The sequence below is a fragment of the Neofelis nebulosa genome, chromosome 6 (assembly GCF_028018385.1).
Source record: "Neofelis nebulosa isolate mNeoNeb1 chromosome 6, mNeoNeb1.pri, whole genome shotgun sequence".
NCBI classification, from domain to species: domain Eukaryota; kingdom Metazoa; phylum Chordata; class Mammalia; order Carnivora; family Felidae; genus Neofelis; species Neofelis nebulosa.
This window is the reverse complement of record NC_080787.1, coordinates 140,583,565-140,604,449: the sequence shown is the minus strand read 5'-3', so window position 1 is coordinate 140,604,449 and position 20,885 is coordinate 140,583,565. Positions and strand designations below refer to the sequence as shown.

Below are 20,885 nucleotides of genomic sequence, written 5' to 3'. Positions count from 1 at the left end.
AATGCCTTCCAAAATAGTTGTACTAATTTACACTGCCCCAAACAGAGCATGAAAAATGTCTGGAAACAGATTTTGGAGGTATTTGAATAGAGACGGTTAAAACTGGGAAAAGGTGTGAGCCCATTAAGAAAAGCAGAGAAGGAGACAGAGACAGACTGACAGTGAAACAGAGAGACAGACAGACAGAGAGAAAAAACAGGCAGAGGGAGGAAACTGGAGAGCAACAGCATCTCTGTCATGGAACCAAAGTGGAACCAGTCAAAAGGAGGAGTGGTCAGAGAAGTGGCAGAACAGGAGAGGCCATGGTGCTGAAAGTTAGAAGGTCACCAGGAAAAGGTGTAGACTGGGATGGACTACAGAGAGGGACTGAGAGGGAGGGAAGGAGAGAGACATGGAAAAATCAATGAGTGCAGACTTAATATCATCATAGAAGGTATGCCTTTTTCTAACTGAAGAATAAAAGAAGAAAGCGTGTGAAAAGGGAGAAATTCTGCATTTACTGTTAGAAATAGTATCATTTCAAATTGTTTAGTAAATAGGAAGTGATACTATTTGCAGAAAATGTGGGAAGGTAGATTGAGGCTGGAGATGTGAGGACACGAGAGGAAACCGTAAACGGTGTTAGGGCCCTGGGATTGGATAAGACTTAAGCATGCCCTTGGATTTCTGGCCCTTGTCCAGTCTTCTCAAGTCCGTTTCCTACTGTTTACCTTGCAATTCTCACTGCACAAAACTTCTGAACAGACGATCCACAGCATTTGCTTGTGATGTTTGGATTATCATCCCCATCCTCCACTTCCTGCTCTTGGATATCTCTTTCTCACCTTTCAAGACTCAGATAGGTATCTCCTCTTCCAGGAAGAGAAAGTCTATCATTCTCTACTGTGTTATATACTCTTCCTCTGTGCTCTGAGAGTATAGTTTATATCAGTGGTCAGCAAATGCTTTCTGTATAAGACCAGAGGGTAGATAATTTAGACTTTATGGGCAATACAGTCTCTTTTTACACTGACTCAACACTTTATGGTGAAAGCAGCCACAGACAACATGTAACCAACGAGCATGACTGTGTCCCAATAAAACTTTATTTACAAAAATAATAGCAGACTGGATTTGGCTTATAGGCCATGCTTTGTTCATGTCTGCTGTATACATTGCCCTGTATTCAATGAATTTATTGGGCACCAATGATGTGCCCATGTCGGGTGGTGAGAATGTAATGATAAGCAAGATAGGAATGTACCTGCCTCAAAAGAACTTACAATCTACTTAGGAGGCAGATAGTTAAAAAGAAAAAGAAAAAAAGGAATAATTTGATACAGTTGTGATTCGTGGCATGAAGGAGGAAGAAAACTAGTGTTCGGGGAAGGAAGAACAGGGAGCCCTATGTGGGACAGAAGTCTGAGATGGCTACAGGGCATCCTAAGAGATCTCAGAGACCTGAAGCTCAGAAAAACCTCTGAGTCTAGAGATTCAGCTCTGGGGGCTGCCACTGGAGAGTGTCTGAGAGCAGAGAGAGAGGAGCAGACACCATGATGGGGAATACTGCCTGAAAGGAAGACAAGTCTGCGGGAGACACACGAGAGGACCAGTGCGGAAGATGGAAGAGAACCAGGGAGGAAGATGTGAAGAAGTACCGAACAATCTCTACATACTGGGTCAAGGAAGACACGCATGGGTTTGGGCCAGATCAAGATGGTATCCTGGCCTTTTCCAGCAGTGCTGAGTAGCCTGGGGCTGAAAGGGAAATAAGTAGATGGTGGATAGGCACTGAAGTAAGCAAACTGACTCTTTAAGGATGGAGAAAAGTTGAGGGGACAGAGATTCTAGAGGGTAGTTTGCAGTGACTGATTATGGGACTTAAGATGGACCAGGAGGAAAATAAAATCAGAAAACTGTTTGTAATCAAGAATAGGAGGTGTTAAGTATCAAAGACAAAGAATAGGTCCAGTAGGAAGAAGGGATAGTGGAAGCAGGAGCTACAGAGACTATATCCTGGAGAGTGAGCTTCCAATTTAAGACGTTGCTGGTGGCAGCGTTTCCAGTGAGTGGCATATACGAAAGGAGAGAAGAAACCGAATAGCTGGAATGTAGGACCTTAAGAACACTGAGACCAATGCTCCTGTCAGTATAACAAAGCACAGTATTAAGGAGCTGTTTAAGAATTGACAAAAGATCTGTTTTAAAAAATTTCTCAGGGCTGGGGCACCTGGGTGGCTCAGTTAGTTAAGTGTCCAGCTCTTGATTTCGGCTCAGGTCACGATCTCACAGTTCGTGAGTTCGATCCCCGCATCAGGCTCTGTGCTGATGGTGCCAATAGTGTGGAGCCTGCTTGGGATTCTCTCTCTCTCTCTCTCTCTCTCTCTCTCTCTCTCTCTCTCCCTCTCCCCCCCCCCTTTGCTCCATGTGCTCTCTCTCTCTCAAAATAAATAAACTTTAAAAATATCTTTAAAAAAAATCTCCCAGGACTCATTTGTTTCTGACTCTTTGAAGACCTCCCAAGTGTAAGGTCTTTTCCTTGTAAGACTACTCCAAACAAATGCAGTGATCTGAAGGCTCCCAGAATAGGCACCACAAATTCTCTAAGAGGAAAGCTTATTTCTCTCATGCCCAGCCTTCCCTCTGCCCACCTGTCAACATGTAAACCTCGTGGTGTTTGGCCAAATTCTGTGCTTTATATGTTAGTGTCCTTTATCACATGCCATATTTCAAGGCAAATGAGCTAAAACATGATAATAACTAGCAAAAGATGCCATTCCTTTCAAGAAGGGTACTGTTTAGGCAGAGAATTATAGGGGGATAAAATGGAACAAAAACCAATAAGGCAAATCTTAAGAATATGGCCAGAAGACCATCCTCTTAGAGTTATTCTGAAAAATGGAGCTAAACACCATGTTGTCTGACTCATAGAAGGATTGGATTTCAAGGGGAAATGGATTTTGGTCCATTTCCTTGAGAAGAGTTGCTATGAGACTGAGAGCCAGCATTCTCTTCACTGAGTGTTTGAGGGATAAATGCACAGAGCAATTTAGCAGCATTTCAGAAATGTAAAGTTCTCAGAAGCCACATTCCAAGTGAAGCAGATCTTGCTGAAGAAGTTGGGATGTGTGAGTCTAAAAAGAACGTTTTGAGCCCTCTGCTTCTCTTAGCTTAAATCCATATATGGCTTTGTTGCTGTTGCTGTTTTCATTTTAAACATAACCAAACAACACTGGTGCCCAGGAAATGGACTTCCAATGAGAGGAGGGAAAAGCCAAAAAGATTCTTTCAGCATAAAGAAGACCAGGCTTGTTGAAATCAAAGAAAGGGGTGAGTATTTCTCTCAGGCAGTGTCCTTGGGAGATTTTTACCTCAAGGTAAAAAATGATGACTTATGTATGGAAGAGGCTGCTATAGTTACGAGACCACCCACACTCCATACCCAATCCCTTCCAGAATGAAGGCCCTACCCATGTCCCCTACTCATGCCCCAACACAGGACCTGGGGGACTCTCATTCCCTCCTCCTCTCTTTTTATATCTGTCTCCAGGGGTGGGCTCCAGCTTTGCAAAATTTGTTGTGAGCCTCCCTTTCAAACCTGGTGCCAGGGTACAGATAATTGATACACCTATTACTCACCCAGAAGGATTCAGACTCTTTTTTATCATGCCAGTGCAAATGGTTGCCATGAAAATTACACAGGAAACATTAGCTTGACCCCCCCCCCACCGAGAGACGTGTCCAGATATTAGCTTCTTTTTTTTTTTTTTTTTTAACATTTTTTTTTTATTTTTTATTTTTTTTTGGGACAGAGAGAGACAGAGCATGAACGGGGGAGGGGCAGAGAGAGAGGGAGACACAGAATCGGAAACAGGCTCCAGGCTCCGAGCCATCAGCCCAGAGCCTGACGCGGGGCTCGAACTCACGGACCGCGAGATCGTGACCTGGCTGAAGTCGGACGCTTAACCGACTGCGCCACCCAGGCGCCCCCAGATATTAGCTTCTGACACTTAGTCACCTCACGTCCATTTATCTTTATTAAGCTATCTGTCATACAGGAGTAAGACTCTAAGTAACTCTTTGCTATTTACTTTTCCCACATCAGGAGGCCAATAGGCAAAACAGTTTTTAAGCCAAGAGATATTTTCTAATAAATAGAACACACCCTAACATGTTCTCTTTTCCTATACTTTTGGGTGCTAAAGTGGCGAGAAAGGAGGTTAGAGTTGGTGATCACAGAGGCTTCTGTCAGAATGTGAAAAACACACTTCTAGGTTTGAATGATTTGTCAAAGGAAGATGGAATTCTATACTTTTAGATAATGATCCACTCAAGTTTGCTTGTTCAGTGTATACAGTTTAAAAGCTAAAGCAGGTCCCCAGAGGAAAATACTCCAATGGCTGTGTCTACTCCAACACCCAGCTGAAAAGAGATTCAATCAATTTTTAAGATACCTATAATCAAGTACATAAAACATAAAGAAGAATGCCTCGGTTATTCATTTTTCATTCGGATGTTTTGGAATTATACAAACAAGCAAATAGGTAGATTTTCTCCACTGTACTTAGAGGAGCAGATTCTGTTAATGGGAGTGAAGGTAAACGAGCGAACAGAGAGAGCGCCACCATGCTTGGATGTGAGAACAGCGTTTCTACTTTTGATAAGCCATTCATTGTTTCTCCATAAAGAAAATACAATCAACACCTCATGTCTTCATTAACTCCCTTTTAGTTGTGCGCTATTTTTTTTTTGAGTCCATTGTATATGTCAGTCTGTGCTAGACCCTAAAAATTCAAAGATCAATTTTATTCATAAATATTTATGGAGTCAGAATCTACTTTACTGTTGTAGGCACTGAGTTGTGTTGGGGGTATAACAATGAGCACAACATTGCCCTACTGCAGTATCTAGTTTAGTAAGGTAGACAGATATGAAACACACAGACACACACACACACACACACACACACAACAACAACAGAATAAAATAAAACTATTAACTGCAACAAGTTCCAAGAAGGAAGAGTATGGGGTCTAATGAGAGTATAACAAGGGAAGTATGATAGGTAAGGGGAATGTGGGTGTCAGTGAAGGCCTCTTTGAGGACATGACATTTAATCTGGAATTCAAAGAACTAGGAGTTAGACGGGACAAAAACTGGCAAGAGTGTACCAAAGAGAGAGACTTGTGTTTAGGTTTTAGAAGCAAGAAAATGCTTGATGAGCTTGAGAAACTAAGAGTAGGTCAACATCCTGAAACTCTGGAACTCGGTGGTCCCAGGCACACCCTGGGTGAGACTGAAGAAGCAAACACAAAAACTGGGCCACAGGCTTTGCTCAGCAAGGTGGTCGTTATCGCCAGGCCAAAAGAGGGCACAGCATTTTCATGAGAATTCCTGAAAGAATTTAAGAGAAGGGTGACCAAAGATGAGACTCACAGGGGGAATATTCCCTCAAGTCTCTACAGCAAGAAGAAAACAAAATTCATATTTCTTAACCTGGTCGTCCCAGTTGCAAAAGTTCTCGTGCACACAAAAACCAAACAAAATACACCACAGTCAGTCATGGCCATTGAAGTGCCTGAAGAAAACACAATTCTTTTCTTTCCCTCTTTTTTTTTTTTTTTGATATGAAACCTTCATCTATTCTCTATCCTTTAAGACAAATGGCACATATCTGGTACAGAGTGTTGGAATTCCAATAACTAAAACAATGGCCTAGAATTCTCACAGAGATTCTAGTTATTCATCCATTTGGGATTTATCCCAAGCACTATGCAAGTTAGTCTGAGTCCCTAACTTGCCTGAAGCTTCCACTCGAGTGGTGGAATCAGATAACAGATAAATATAGACAAAATAATCTTGGATTGTGACAAGTGCTTTCAGGAATTAAAACAGGGAATGGCAGGTGAATTGGTAGAGGGCCACCTTATGTAGCTTAGACGGGTCCTTGAGGAGGTCACATGGAACTGAGGCCTGAGATGTTTTGAGGCAATCCAGACTCCATTTTTAGAAGAGAAATGTTTTGTGTTTTTCATTAGGATAAGAAATAGAACAAGGTAGTTATTTTAATGGTTGTTTTCAAGGTTAGGAAAGTTCTGGCTTTGAAATCCAATTAAGACCAACAAATGAATGCCCTTTTGCCAAACAATCCAAGAAATTTGAATTTATAAAGTAGAATCAGAAGTGACCTGAGCACCACCTTCCTCTTGGAATCTTAGCCTTTTCATACTAAAATTATAACTGCCACCATGAAGAGAATAAAGCCAGTGAAACAAACGAGGCCCATGAATAGAGTTAACCAAAGCTACCAGGACTTTTTAGCTCACATTTGAAACAATCCTGCCTAGTGAATGCATCTTTCTTTAATGTTTACCGTTCTTTGGGAGTGCTTTTGTTCCCTTCGTCAATTTCTTTTATTGTCGACACTCTTGGCGTCAAGTAAACCATATAATTTCCACTTTCTAATAACTTCATGTAATGTTTCCAAATCTAAGTTTGAATCAAAGGAAAAGTTGGACATAAACGTATCTATTTCAAGAAGGGCAAGTGATACCAAAAGCTGCTTCCAGCGTGGTGAAGGCAGTGGATAAGTATCTGCCGAGTTATCGGCAGCTGTTTCTCGTAGCTCTTGCATTTAGGTGCTCAGAGAAGTGGATTTTTACATTTTTCTCTGGGTTTTGCTAAAATCGGAGAAAGGTAGCCACCGTGCACTGGGCTGCAATTGGTAGCATCATGTAACCAGTGCTGTACCAGGAAACGCGGATCTGTGTGCTCGGCCCCCCTCCGTCAGTAAATGGCTGTGCAAATCACAGCCCCTTTCTGCGATTCCATTTGGGCAAATGTGGGCAAATCGCTTCCCCTTTCTGCAATTCCATTTCTTCATCTGTAAGCAAGGAGGCCGGAACCCATCAATGGCATTCAAACCATTCTTAAAAGTGGTATCCTTATTAAATAAAATATGCAACTCTCCAATTATAAAACGGAATAAAGCGCCTCTGCTTTGGGAGAACTGTGAGCATGTTCCAGAGACCCACTCCTACCTTCCTCCAAGGCCACCTCTTAGCCATCTCCTTGGAAAGACCCACGGAAGACCAGTTTGAAGAGGACCACCCTAAGCCTTAAAAGCTATTTCAGTTCTTAAATAATGATGCAGTGACTTTGTAAGTGCAAATAAGGTGAGTCCCCAAAATGACACCTCATAGAATCAACGTTACCTAGACTTACTAACATCTGCAAAGGAGGTAAAAGCATTTACTCACTCTCTTTCATTACTTAGCTCCACTTTTGGTGACGAAACTTCTTAAGATACGGTTACTCTTTTCTCGGCACCAACGGAATCTCACAGATTAGGCCATGATGCAATTTAGCTCCGCTATGAATCCAAACAATAGGAACAGAGTCACAATATCTCTTCTCACTGTGTGCTCACAAGCACGGTCTAAACACTTGACATCCACTCATCAAATCCTTATCAAATTCCATGAAAAGGATATTATGATTACAGAAAAAGAAATTGAAGCATGGAACAGTCAAGTGACTGCCCCAAGTCACAGGTAGTTAATAGCCAATCTGCAGTCTGGCTCCAGAGCCTGGGCTCTCAGACATCACACACAACGGCCCCTCCACAACCATCCAGCTGAGCTCGCGTTCGTGTGCCTTCACTCTCTCTTGTCCCCTCTCCCGGGCTGAACCCTCCTTCTCTCCGGGATCCTCGTCACACTCGTATCTGTGGATCTGAACACGAGGGTGGAGAACCGTGGCCTGGTTGATCTCCACGCTACTGCTGTGCTGAGACTTTAAAGATTCCTACAACTCTCTTCTCAACAGGTTCCAAAGTGGGATTAATGATCAAGTGCGTCGTGCCTGTCCTGGGACTGAGACATGGAAGCTCGGCCCCAGATTCATAGATTGAAGACTCCACAGCCCTTCTTCCTGCACCCTGGGAGTGAACCATACATTTGCCCACAGTAAATAACCCTATGCTTTGCCATCTACTACTCCCTGTGCCACTTTTCCCAAAATTAGGCCTGGACTATGTGTGCACCTACAGACGCACCGCTTCTTCCCCTCATTTGGTATTTGTCTACTTTTTATGGACACATGAAGCCTTATATAGTCATGTAATGTCCTTTTCCCCTCAATAGATTATAGACATTCGGAGGACAGGGTTGTATTTTATTTACCTCTATATTCCTAATGCGTAGGAAAATATTGATGTTAATAATCAGCACCACTTATTTATGGTACAGTGAGAAAGCAATGGAATTGGAGTAAGGAGTCTTGATTCCTGCCACTAACTAGCTTTGCGATCGTAAGCAGATACCTTAACGGCTGTAAATCATATTTTCCCGAAGGGAAGATGAACATTATAATGTCTATCTTGATATCCTCAAAGAGCTGTCCTAAGGATCAGTGAGAGAATGTGTGGGAGAGCACATTATAAAGCATGATCATGTCACATAATGTAGAATCATCATCACACTGAAGACTTACCCTTTTTTTCTAGAAGGGTTGATGCTGAGGCCTTTTTTAAGCAATGCGATCTAACAGAGGGAAAGGTCATGAATGCTTATTAGAAACTGAAATGAAAATTAAGAAAATTTCACTGAGTTTCATTAACAGCAAGGCTCAACATCATCTATGTGACTTCAAAGGCCATATGAACCTGTTCTACTCTGAGCAGAGTCATATATACTGACATTTTCAGGAAAGAAATGAAGACGATCTATGTGTCATTTATGGGTAAATGTGTCTTTCTCATCATCCTTACCATAAAGGGCAACATTTTGGCCTTCGGTTTGTTGTTCATTTGTTTTTATGATATCTCCCTCTCTTTCATTTTCTCTTTCCCCTTATTAAATATTTCCAAAGCTTCAGGCCACAGTACACGCAGAAATTATATCTTTAGTCTAACAGAATAACACTAAACTGGGCCAACGCCATTACTCTAAGTTACCAGAAACTTCTTTAAGAAACTAAAGTAGGGACTGAAGTATAATCCTATCATCTCATCAGTGGTTGGCACTATAGCGTTTGTTCTGGAAACAAGTGGTAAACAAAACTTGAGCCCATCCTTGGGCTTTTAGAAAAACATTTTTATCCTTTTTCCCCTACCCAAAGTATTCCCAAGGACTCCATGCTGCACTCTGACCTCCCAGGCCTCAAGGATGGCTAAAATTGATTCTGAACCAAGGTAAACAGGGTTCCTCCCAAGGGCTTGGAGAGCTCCAGTCTGCAGAAAGCTAATGAAGCCCTTGAACTAGCATGCTTCTCTTCTACCCACACTTTATTGAAATGCTTTTGAGTCTTATTGTGTTGTAATTACATACTATAGAAAACTCAACCAACATCTATTTCAAGGATTGGGCCCATGACTCTTACTAAAACATTTCAATTCCATTTTCCTGAGCATACAATCTCTAAATGCATCTGTGAGGGCCCTCCACATGTATTTTCATTTCACATTTCAGAAAACTTAAAATGATGCAGGTTCCTGACTTTGCTGATGATGGATGTAAAGAGAATGATGCTGTGGGCTGTTCAGATTGTTCTCTTTCTTTACTATAGTTTCAGTGTAATATTTGATTCACACAAAAGAATTTTAACAATATATATGTTTTGTAAAGCATAATAAAAAATGAATAGCCATTTATCTACAACCTACCTTCTTTTTATTTTCTTTATAAACCCTGTTAGTTGTAGAGGGATCAATTTTATCAATATTTCTTTCACAGCTAGTAATTTTTGCCTCATTTTTCCAGACATAATTTCCAACCCTGAGATAGACATTGTCTTACATTTTCTTATAAAAATTCTACCTTTGTCTCTCAATTAAGTCCTTCATTCATCTGGAATTAATTTTTTCACATGTTATGAATGAGGATCAGATTTGTTTATTTATTTTTCTATATAGGTACCCAGTTGTTCCAGGACCATTACTGAAATTGTTCTTCTTTTCCCTTAAAATCTCAGTGTTCTCTCTCTCATAGGTCAGTTGTTCATAAATGTCAGTTTCTGAGCTCTCTTTCCTATTCCATCAGCCAATGTGCTTATTTCTATGCCATACCACATTGTCTTCAATATAACAGCCTTATGACGTTGTAGGTTAGTTATTAGAGGTTTTTTACCCAACTTCCCCACTTTAATTTCAGCCTTCAAAAGCATTTAGGCTAACTTGGTCTTTGACTTTTACCACATATATTTTACAATAAACCCAGAATTATGATTGGAAATACACTGAAGTTATAGATCAATTTGTGGTGAACTGATACATTTTCAATAATGAAACTTCCTAGCCATAAACATAGTATAGCTTTCTTTTTAATGCTTTATATTCTCAATGTCTTTTAATAGAGGTACCTAATTATCTCTAAAGAGCTCCTGCCATTTCGTTATTAAATTCATTCCAAAATACATTATAGTTTTTATTACTACTATAAAAATTATAAATTATTCTAAATATATATGTAGAAGTATGTAATATTTAATTATAATATTTAATTATATATGTATAATATATTATGTATATATTTTAATTTTGTGTTTGTTGCTAATGTAAAGAAACAGATTTGTATGTTGATTAACTGGACCTTATAAACATTCTTCCGGAATTGAATATCAGAAAGATAACAAGGCAAGTTCCTATCTAAGACTGTTTTAAACTGGATGTATCAAGTCTGTCTAAATTGCTCATGGTAAAAAACAAAAACCTGGGATTTTTTATTTTATGGGATGCAGCTGCTAACAAATGGAACCTAATCTCATTGGCTTTTTTTCTTCATGACTAACAAAATACAGAAACTGAGTAGCATGGGCCATCTTTAGCTTGGATCCTTTGCTAGGTGTTAGTAAAAACCTGGTGTGTTGAGACCTATGATTCACTGGGGTCTGTGACAATTCAGCTCTTGGAGGTACTGCTATCCACAGAATAAATGAAAACTGTAGCTTTATATTTCAGAATTAAAAATACTGAAGACAATGCTAAAAGCTTTGAGTAGTTGCACATATTATAAACAGAAAATATAGAAATGATATGGTCAGGCAACAGAAACAAATAAAACACGAACTGAGACATTTTAGAAGTAAATCTGACAATCGAGGGAAAACATTCAGAAATAGCCTAGATCAGACAGGACATAACAGCAAATAGGCTGTATGGGCAGCATGATGTGGGGGACAAAGGATGCAAAGATAAAGAGTGAAGGAAAAGAGTAAAAGGATTTCACAGAAAGTCACAAATAGGAACTAGGGGTAAAAAGTATCCTTTGTGTGTTTAAATGGGCCCCTAAAGAAGTAAACCAAAACAATGTAGCTAAACCATTATTTAAAACTATAAATTAAGAAAGTCAAGGAGTAAAAGAAGATTTCAATCTATGTATTCAAAAGCCACACCAGGTACCCAGGAAAATTGACTGGAAATGGTCAGCAAAGATGTATGTAGCTTCATAAGATTACTAAAAATTTAAGTCCATGGGGGAAAAAACTAGCATTAAGACAGCATCCAAATCACTAATAAGGAAAAGAAAACCAGACTGCCATCCAACTTCTTGCCAGCAACATTTCACACTAGAAAACAATGGAGCAATCATTAAAAAATACTTGAGGAAAAATGTGAGCCAAAGACTTTATATATAGCCAAACTTTCCACATGTGCCAAAGGACACAGAAAAACAATTATAAGCATTTTAAAACTAAAAAAAGTGTCCTCTTGAACCTTTCCTGATAAATGAGGCCCCAGACAACCAAAACGGAAAGATTAGAAAACCTTCAGCATATGGTCTGAGAGTGGTCATGAAATATGTTAATGATAGAGTTAATGCTAAAAATTGGGGTTAGGTGTTACAAAAAAAGCATCTAAGTATCATAAGTTCTAACAGTGTATAAAAATACAAATGATGAAAAGAAGATGAAAAGGGAAGAGTCATAGGCATTATTAGCTAATAATTACCTCATAGGTATTAGGTGAATAAGTTGATAATATCTGTAAAGCTTAAGTATATGTAACACTACAAAGTTTAACACTAAAATAATCCTAGCGGCTAAAAACTTGGACCATGGTTGAGGATGTTAAATTGCTAGCTAATTTCACTACTGCTCAAAGTAGCAAATAAACAGTTTCTAAAAGAAGAACTGACTAAATATATACAAATCTAACAACCAAAAACAAAAATGCAAAAGACCTAACAACAAAAGAAAATAGACAAAAATAGCAAAGAGACCTTTTAATATGTGGGAAACATAAAATAACAGAACTCAGAATTTGAATCAAATATAGAGGTTGTATCAATAAATATACGTTGGCTTTACTCATCTATTAAAAATATTCCCAGCTTGACTGTTAAAGTAAAATCCAATTATTATGAAGTAAAATCCAATCTAATTTACTATTAAAGTAAAATCCAACTTATATAGACTATATAAAATAGAGACCTAAAGCAAAGATAGTCAAGTATTAAAAATCAAGAATGAAAATAATATATTAAGTAAGTGAAAATAAAAAGACCCCAGGGTCATGATCTTGATATTAGATGGTAAAATTCAATCCAGAGAAAAGAGCAAATGAATAAAAAACTTTGCAACACAAAAATCTATACTGGGCAATAAAGATAAAGCAAATATAAGTATCTGTAGATAAAAGGTCATGGAGGGGCGCCTGGGTGGCGCAGTTGGTTGGGCGTCCGACTTCAGCCAGGTCACGATCTCGCGGTCCGTGAGTTCGAGCCCCGCGTCAGGCTCTGGGCTGATGGCTCAGAGCCTGGAGCCTGTTTCCGATTCTGTGTCTCCCTCGCTCTCTGCCCCTCCCCCATTCATGCTCTGTCTCTCTCTGTCCCAAAAATAAATAAACGTTGAAAAAAAAAAAAATTTAAAAAAAGGTCATGGATTCTCATTAAGTAGAAATGATGAATAAGATAAATGATGGATAAGAAATAAACATAGGCAGGCAAATACTTTACGTTCTACCTTAATAAGAGTACATGGACTTTCGTAACAAGTGTATATGGAACACTGTGTATATGAAAAACTGAAATTACATTAGGTTACAAACAAAAACTTTAATAAGTTCCAAGAATAACTGAAATAATATAAGCAGTACTCTTTGATTCCAAAGCAAAACAAATGTTTATTAACAACACACAAAAACAAAAATTACCCTTTAAGCCTGGAAATTAAACTGTTTATTAAACAACTCTTGAATGAAAGGGAAAATAAAATGTGAAATTGCTGAATTTTTAGAAAATAAGGGTAATAAAAGCAAGATAGAATCTATGGGGGAAAAAAGAATCTATGGGACATAACTAAAGCAGACCTTTGAGAAAACTCTTTGCATTGACTATATTATGAAATGAAAATAAACAATCTTAAAATCAATTCAAAAAGTGAGAGAAAGAATTACAAAGTTAACTGACTAAAGCAAAAGGAAGGTCTTAATAAAGCTAACAATATAATGATGAGTTAGAAAGTAGAAAACTGGCAGAACTAATAAAAGAAAATTTTAAGCTAGTCTTTTAGGGAAAAGAACTGACAAAATAGAGAAACCACTAGCTGACCTAAGTTTTCTAAAAGAAGGATACAGACACAAAATAAATTACAAGGTGGAAGTAACCATCAAGCCAAAGAAAAAAATTTAAAAATCATTAGAAACTACTTTGTCCAGTTCAATGCAATAGATTTGAAAAACTCAATAAAATGAATAACTTTATCAGATTTATTCACCAAAACTGACTCCAGAAGAGATAAAAAGTCAAAAGATACGAATTACTACAGAAGAATTCGTTTCCAGAAAGCCACTGGGTCCAGAAGATCTTGAAAGGGAATTCTATCAAAATTTGAAGTTTTAAAGATCAAATAATCCCAATGCTACTGAAACTTTTCAGAGCACAGAAAAGAAAATTTCCAAACCAGTTTTGTGAGGCATGTGTAACACCGATAACAAAAAACTTATAAAGACTACACAAAGAGACAATTTTATACCAAATTTCTTATGAATTTTAAAGCAAAAACAATAACTTTCATTCCTAACAAAAACACCCAATACCATAGAAATCCATAGAAACTCTTGGAATGTGATTATATAGGAATGAGGAGACTGGTGCCTACTTTGCTATTTTTACGATGTATTAGAGGTATTACTCAATACAGCTAGATAAGAAAAAAACACCTCAATGCTTAGGGATAGAAAGGAAGAGATAAAACAATCTCTAATCTCTACTCATTCACAGATGGTATGATTACATATTAAGAAAGCCTATTGAAATTAATGGAAAAACTCCTCTAAACAGTTAGTGAATTCAGTAGTAGTCTACAGAAATAATATGTAAATATCAGGTATCTACAGATGTGCAAACAATATGTATATTTATTTATATTAATATTATATATATATATAATAGCGAGGCATAATCTCAAAAATATGTGCAAAATATATATAAGGATACATGAAAACACTTCTGGAAAGATACATGAATATAATCTGAACACATGAGAGGCATACCTGTTCTTAGAAAGATTCAACCTCACAAAGACATCAATACTCCTTAAGCCTATTTATATTTAACATGATCCTAATAAAATTACCAAAAGTTTTTCTTTTGGAGTGCCACAAGTTAATGCTAAAGATCACCTGTAAGAAACCAGGGAGAATCACCTGTAACCCCCTGAAAAATCAGCAGGCAGCATTGGAAATACAGCCTGACCAAGATTAAAACCCAATCTGGAGCTTCCATAAATAAAGCTCTGTGATATTGATTCATAAGTAGATAAACCATAGAAGATACGTAAAATTTCATAAAAGGACTTGTAAGTTTATGGAGAAATCAAGCATGTGATTAAGGATGCATCTCAAATCACTTGAAAAAATAATTGACATTTTATAAATGGTGTTGGCAATACTGAAAAGTTATTTGGCAAAATATATAAAAATCAATCTTAATCACACTGTATATCAAGATAAATTCAAAATGGATAGACCCAAGACATAAGAGTAAAAAGTACTAAAAGCAAGCAGAAATATATAATTATAACAGAATATAATTATAAGCAGAATATAATTTTGACTTCAGGGCAAGGAAACCCTTCCAATAAGGTAAAAGATTAATGTACTTTTGTTATAAAACTTAACTTACAAAAGCTTTTTGCATGGCAAAATCCTTCATAAACACTTTAAAGGCAAATAAGAAACTGAGAAAAGATGTTGGCAATTTATACTGAGAAAAGCTAATCTGTCTCTCACATACACACAGCTCCTAAAAATCAAGGAAAAAACAAGCTGGTACAAAAATAGCCAAAAATGTGAATACACAGTTCACAGAAGAATAGATGAAAAGGCCTTTAAACATAAATAAGATGCTTAACTTTATTCAAAAATAAAAGGAAATGTAATTAAGACCATTCTGAGATACTTCTGACCTATCAGATTGGCAAAAATCCAAAAGTTTGACAACCTATTCTGTTGGAGAGGCTGTGGAGAGACAAGCCCTCTTTTTTAAAAAAAAAAAAATTTTTTTAACGTTTATTATTTTTGAGACAGAGAGAGACAGAGCATGAACGGGGCAGGGTCACAGAGAAAGGGAGACACAGAATCTGAAACAGGCTCCAGGCTCTGAGCTGTCAGCACAGAGCCCGACGTGGGGCTCGAACCCACGGACCGTGAGATCATGACCTGAGCCGAAGTCGGACGCTTAACCGACTGAGCCACCCAGGCGCCCCAAGACAAGGCCTCTTATACATGGTTGGTGGGAAAGCACAATGACACAGTTCCATAGGCAGTAAGTAAAATTTCAAATATCTAACAAAATTAGGTATGCATGTACCTTTTTTATCATTTATTTTATTTCATCCTAAGTGTACTCTTTGAATTCTATCCCCAATTTCCCCCATCCCCTCACACACCACTTGTCTGGCAACCATCAGTTTGTTCTCTATAATTGCTTGTTTCTTGGTTTGTCTCTATCTCCCTTTTTTTTTTCCTTTGCTCATTTGTTTCTTAAATTCTGCATATGAGGGAGATCTTAATGATATTTATCTTTTCTGACTTTCTTATTTTGCTTAGCATTGTACATTCTAGCTCTATCCATGTTGTTGCAAATGGCAAGATTTCATTCTTTTTAATGTATGAATAATATATATATATATATATATATATATATATATATATATATATATATAATATCACACCTTCTTTATCCATTCATCTATCGATGGACACTTGGGATGCTTCCATAGTTTGGCTATTGTACATAATGCTGCAATAAACATAGGTGTGCAAGTATCCTATGAATTAGTGTTCTTGCATTTTGGGGGTAAATACCCAATACTGTGATTCCTGGATCATAGGGTAGTTCTATTTTTTTTTTTTTTTTGAGGAATGTCCATACTGTTTTCTACAATGGCTGTGCAAATTCGCATTCCCACCAACAGTGTAAGAGGGTTCCCCCTTTTCTACATCCTTGCCAACACTTGTTGTTTCTTGTGTTGTTAATTTTAGCCATCCTGACAGGTGTGAGATTATATCTCATTGCAGTTTTGATCTGCACTTCCTTGATGATAAGTGATGTGTTTACATGTATCTTTTGACCCAGTAACCCCACTTCTAGGAATCTATCACAAGGACAGACCGAGAAAAGTACAAAATGACTTATTCACAAAGTTATCTACTCTGGCCTTTTGTTGGTGTTGTCTATAGTATAAGTATGGGGAGAACCTACCTGCTCATCAATAAGGGATTCCACACAATGGAATATAAAACAATCACAGATAGGAATAAGTTCTTTATACACATACATGTCATAACTTCCAAAGCAATATGCAGAATATTATAAATAATAATTACTTTCGTGTATGGGGTGGGGATATGAATATATAGCTTCAAAGGTGCTCATTTTCTAATTTTATCTGCTGAAAAGGCCTAAAAGTAATGGCAACTCAAAAACGGTCAATAAACCAAATGCCAAGATTGAGTTCTAGACACCAGTTTCTCTGAAACAAATGAGTGCTCCTTGTAGATAGAGTTGGCTCCAGCTCTGGGAAAAAAATTTACAAGACGAGATTGGGACATGTTTAAGGAGGCATCAGAGATGAATGATTTATGCCAAAATGACACAAAAGTCATATGAAGGAACTCTATTAGCCACAGACGGGACAATTGAAGCACCAAAGAAGGATAATAAGTCAATTGATACACATTGAATAAACAATACCCTACTAGCTCATAATGCCACTAAAAAATTCTCATGGGACATCACTGGAAGGAGCTAGGACAGCAGTTCCCTTGATGCGGCTGCTGCTGGGTGCCACAGCTCCATGACTTTTTACCACCAAAAATTTCAAAAAGCTAGTTTATATTTCCTTTCTCTAATTTTTCCTGCCCATCTTCTCTTATATACATTATACTTTCATTGAACACACTGATACTCCGGTTGTTGTTGTTTTCCCACCTTTTTTACTAAAAATGTCCTCTTTAGGGGACAACTGTGATCCCTAATTAGCACATGCTTAGTCCTTTCCTCTTGGTCCTGTGCACCTCTCTGTGGTCTTTGGCAAATTCACCACCTTTTTTTTTTTTTTTAAGTCATCCCTCCCTTGGAATCAGAGACCGAACTTCTGCTTCTCAAACTCTGCCTTAGCCCCAGGCTGGCAGGCTGGGATTTGTTTCTACTTACAACTCCTAAAGGTCAGCCTTTTAAGAGGTCTTCCCTCAGCCCTTCGGACACCTTCTTCTCCACCATCTTGCCTGCTTATCACATTCATTCCACGCTTTTAACTATGGAGATGACTCAAATCTTTTATATCCATCTTTCTTCTGACTTCCACCTTCCACCTTCTGACTTTCATCCCTGTACCTTGAACTTGACATGAATGAGGAAAAACACATCAGATTTCTCTAATACCTACTCCTTCCCCTGTCTTCCTAACTCCTATCCATAGCGCTGCCATCCCTTCAACGGCCAAGACCACAGATCTTGAAATCTTCTTCATCTCAGTGCTCCATACTATACCCACACTGGAGGAACGAGGGTTTGCTCAGGCTCTGCTCTCCTCAGAGGCTCAGGTGGATTCAGCCGTGGCCTCAACTGCTTGTCCTGACCAAACCCAGAGGATGTAGGAAAAGCCCTTCTCCACCCAGGAGTATGGAGTAAGTAACCGTTCCTTACCATCATAACATGTTTCTTGCATCTTGTTTTCCAATGATAAAGTCATGATGGATCTTAGAATCAGTGGCAATGAAAAGTGAAAAATCATGTAAACAGGTTAAGAAACTGATTATCTACTGTGGTATAAAACCAAAGAAAATACTAATGGTATTTTTTTACATCTCTTTTCCATTTGATAAAATGAAAATACAGATTAAATAACAAATAGGAAAATTTAATGAGTTAAATTGACTCTAGAAGCATCAGAACAGAAACTTTAACCTTATTCTTTGTAATAAGACCCCACAAGGAGAAGTCAATAATACAGAAGAAGAAGAAGAAGAAGAAGAAGAAGAAGAAGAAGAAGAAAAGAGGAGGAGGAGGAAGATGAGGAAGATGAGGAGAGTGAGAAGGGGAGGAGAATGGAATGGAATGAGAGATCACAAGGTCATGTAACCATGGCACTATTAATAAAGACAATTTTAACTCTTAACAGGACATGGAAACAAACATAGTGACTTCATTTACCCTGAAGCCAAACCTTGATGCACTCATAGAATTAAGAGCTGTCATCAATAGGAAAATATCCAAACAGTACTAATACCTTGACATAAGTAATATTTCAAAGGTGTGTAATCTGTGATCGTTGACCTTGATGAACCTTTGCCAAAACCTCCTGCTGCCCTCCTGCCAGCTCCAAAAGAACCAACATAGGGAAAGATCTCATTTTTAGATGTATCTACGTCACAGAATATTGTAGGCAAGATAAATGTGTAGTAAGTACATTTATGCTAGCGTGGGAATGTCAAGAGTGAATCAGTATATAAATGCAAGTGTAACCAAGGATTGATTTTTACTCGGAATCCATAATCATTAGAAACTGATGGGGGAAAATACACTAGACATGAATAAATTGGGGTGTGGTGGGGCCCGCTTACATCTTGTTTTTGCTGGCATTCGTTTGTATACTAATATTATTCTACCACTAGATAGCACATTGCCTGAGGACCAGTCTGCTGCTTATACACCTCTTTTTCTCATACCTTCCAGTTTCATGCAGACCCCTGGAGACACGGTGGTACTCAATAAGTATCTATGAGTTGACTTACACTGAATCCTAACACAGACTTGAAGTTGGCCATCTTCCTTTATCATTGGATTTTTTAATGGGACTCATTAAAATGAATAAGAATCTTTCCAATGCCAACTATGGAGAGGTATCTGTGATTAATGCAGATCTGAACAGGATTGCTTGATTATTCTTGTGTAGCATGTATGATTTAAATAATATTAAGACATTTTAAAATTAAACTTTTAATTTAGAGTGTCTGACTCTTGATTTCTGCTCAAATATTTGATTATATTTTAAGGCAGTTAAGGTGATGTTTAATTGTTAATAACAAACGGCAAATACAAAAATAATGGGGCATGTAAAATTGTAAGAAGTCAAATTAACCTCCTACACAGGATTAATTCTTTGGTTGGAATTATGCTTTTCCCTCTGGGGCAATTTTATATTGAGTGGATTTTATATTGAGTGCATCCTTACTGTTTACAGGCTTATTCCTCTTGAGAAGTTAAAAACTTGCGGCCTAGCAAAGTTTATAATATAGTACTACTTGTTTTTGTTTTTAAGGAGAAACCTTGGCTTGAATGTTTAGGGTTTTTTTTTTTTTACCTTTTTCTTTTTTTTTTTTTTAATTTTTTTAATGTTTATTTATTTTTGAAGGAGAGAAAGACAGTGTGAGTGGGGAGGGGGCAGAGAGAGAGAGAGAGAGAGAGAGAGACAGAATCTGAAGCAGGCTCCAGGCTCTGAGCTGTCAGCACAGAGCCCAATGCGGGGCTAGAACTCACAAACCGTGAGATCATGACCTGAACCGAAGTCGGACGCTCAACCGACTGAGCCACCCAGGTGCCCCTTTACCTTTTTCAATAGAACTCCTGCAAATGCTTTCATGACTTGATGGTCAAAGTGACTTTTCCTGAAATTACAATATGTATGTGTGTGTGTGTGTGTGTGCGTGTGCGTGTGCGTGTGTGTGTAATATCTTTCCTGAGATATAATTTGCGTATCATATATATAATTAGCCCATTTACAGTGTATAATGCAATTGATTTTTAGTCTAATAAATTCTTTGATTCATTTTCAATCACAGGTAAGCAGTAATAACAGCACTTTGGCTAATTTCTCCATTTTGTTTGGCCTCAACATTTCTCCTGTACAGTTTACAGTTTCATATTCTCAGGATTTTTCACAATGCTAAATGCAAGACTTTTACAAATCAGTCAATTGGCATCTGCTATTGAGTAATGAAGGGCTCAGAACTGGACAGGACCAATGGATTCAGCGTCAGAACATAAACCCTTTTCCCTATATTCTCATACCATTAATGAGATATAGTACAGAAGACAGTCCAGTGCAGTACTGTACTGATTAAAGAAGCTCGATAAATGTTGGCTCCCTTTCTTTTCTCTTTTATCCAATTCTATAAAGTAGAGTGAAAGAAGGGTTATGAGCACATTTCTTGAGATACAAATGAGGCACACAGGCATGCAAACCAAAGCATACCTGGAGAGCTATGGAGGGAATCCAGCAAAGCTACCCGAGCAACTCAAAGGATCTCCTGCCCAAGACTGACTTTTCTGGTGGGTGGATCACTCGTTCCCCATGCACTGCACCTGCTTCCCCAGCTACTACAATGCCCCCACCCCCTCCATGTGGCACACATTTTTCAGAGAGGAGAAAGCTGAAAAGGGAATATATAGGGAGGTCCTTCT

General features: G+C 38.1%; 1 protein-coding gene and 1 long non-coding RNA gene across 5 annotated transcripts in view; one reads left to right on the top strand and one right to left on the bottom strand.

The window, feature by feature from the left end:
- The window catches only part of ESR1 (estrogen receptor 1), a 427,462-nt gene that overhangs the window by 46,359 nt on the left and 360,218 nt on the right, over nucleotides 1-20,885 (bottom strand). The window lies entirely within an intron of this gene.
- LOC131515055 (uncharacterized) lies at nucleotides 3,085-19,229 on the top strand. The gene is made up of 3 exons (XR_009263407.1): nucleotides 3,085-3,309; nucleotides 17,902-18,109; nucleotides 19,158-19,229. It is a non-coding gene; the product is annotated as an uncharacterized LOC131515055 (long non-coding RNA).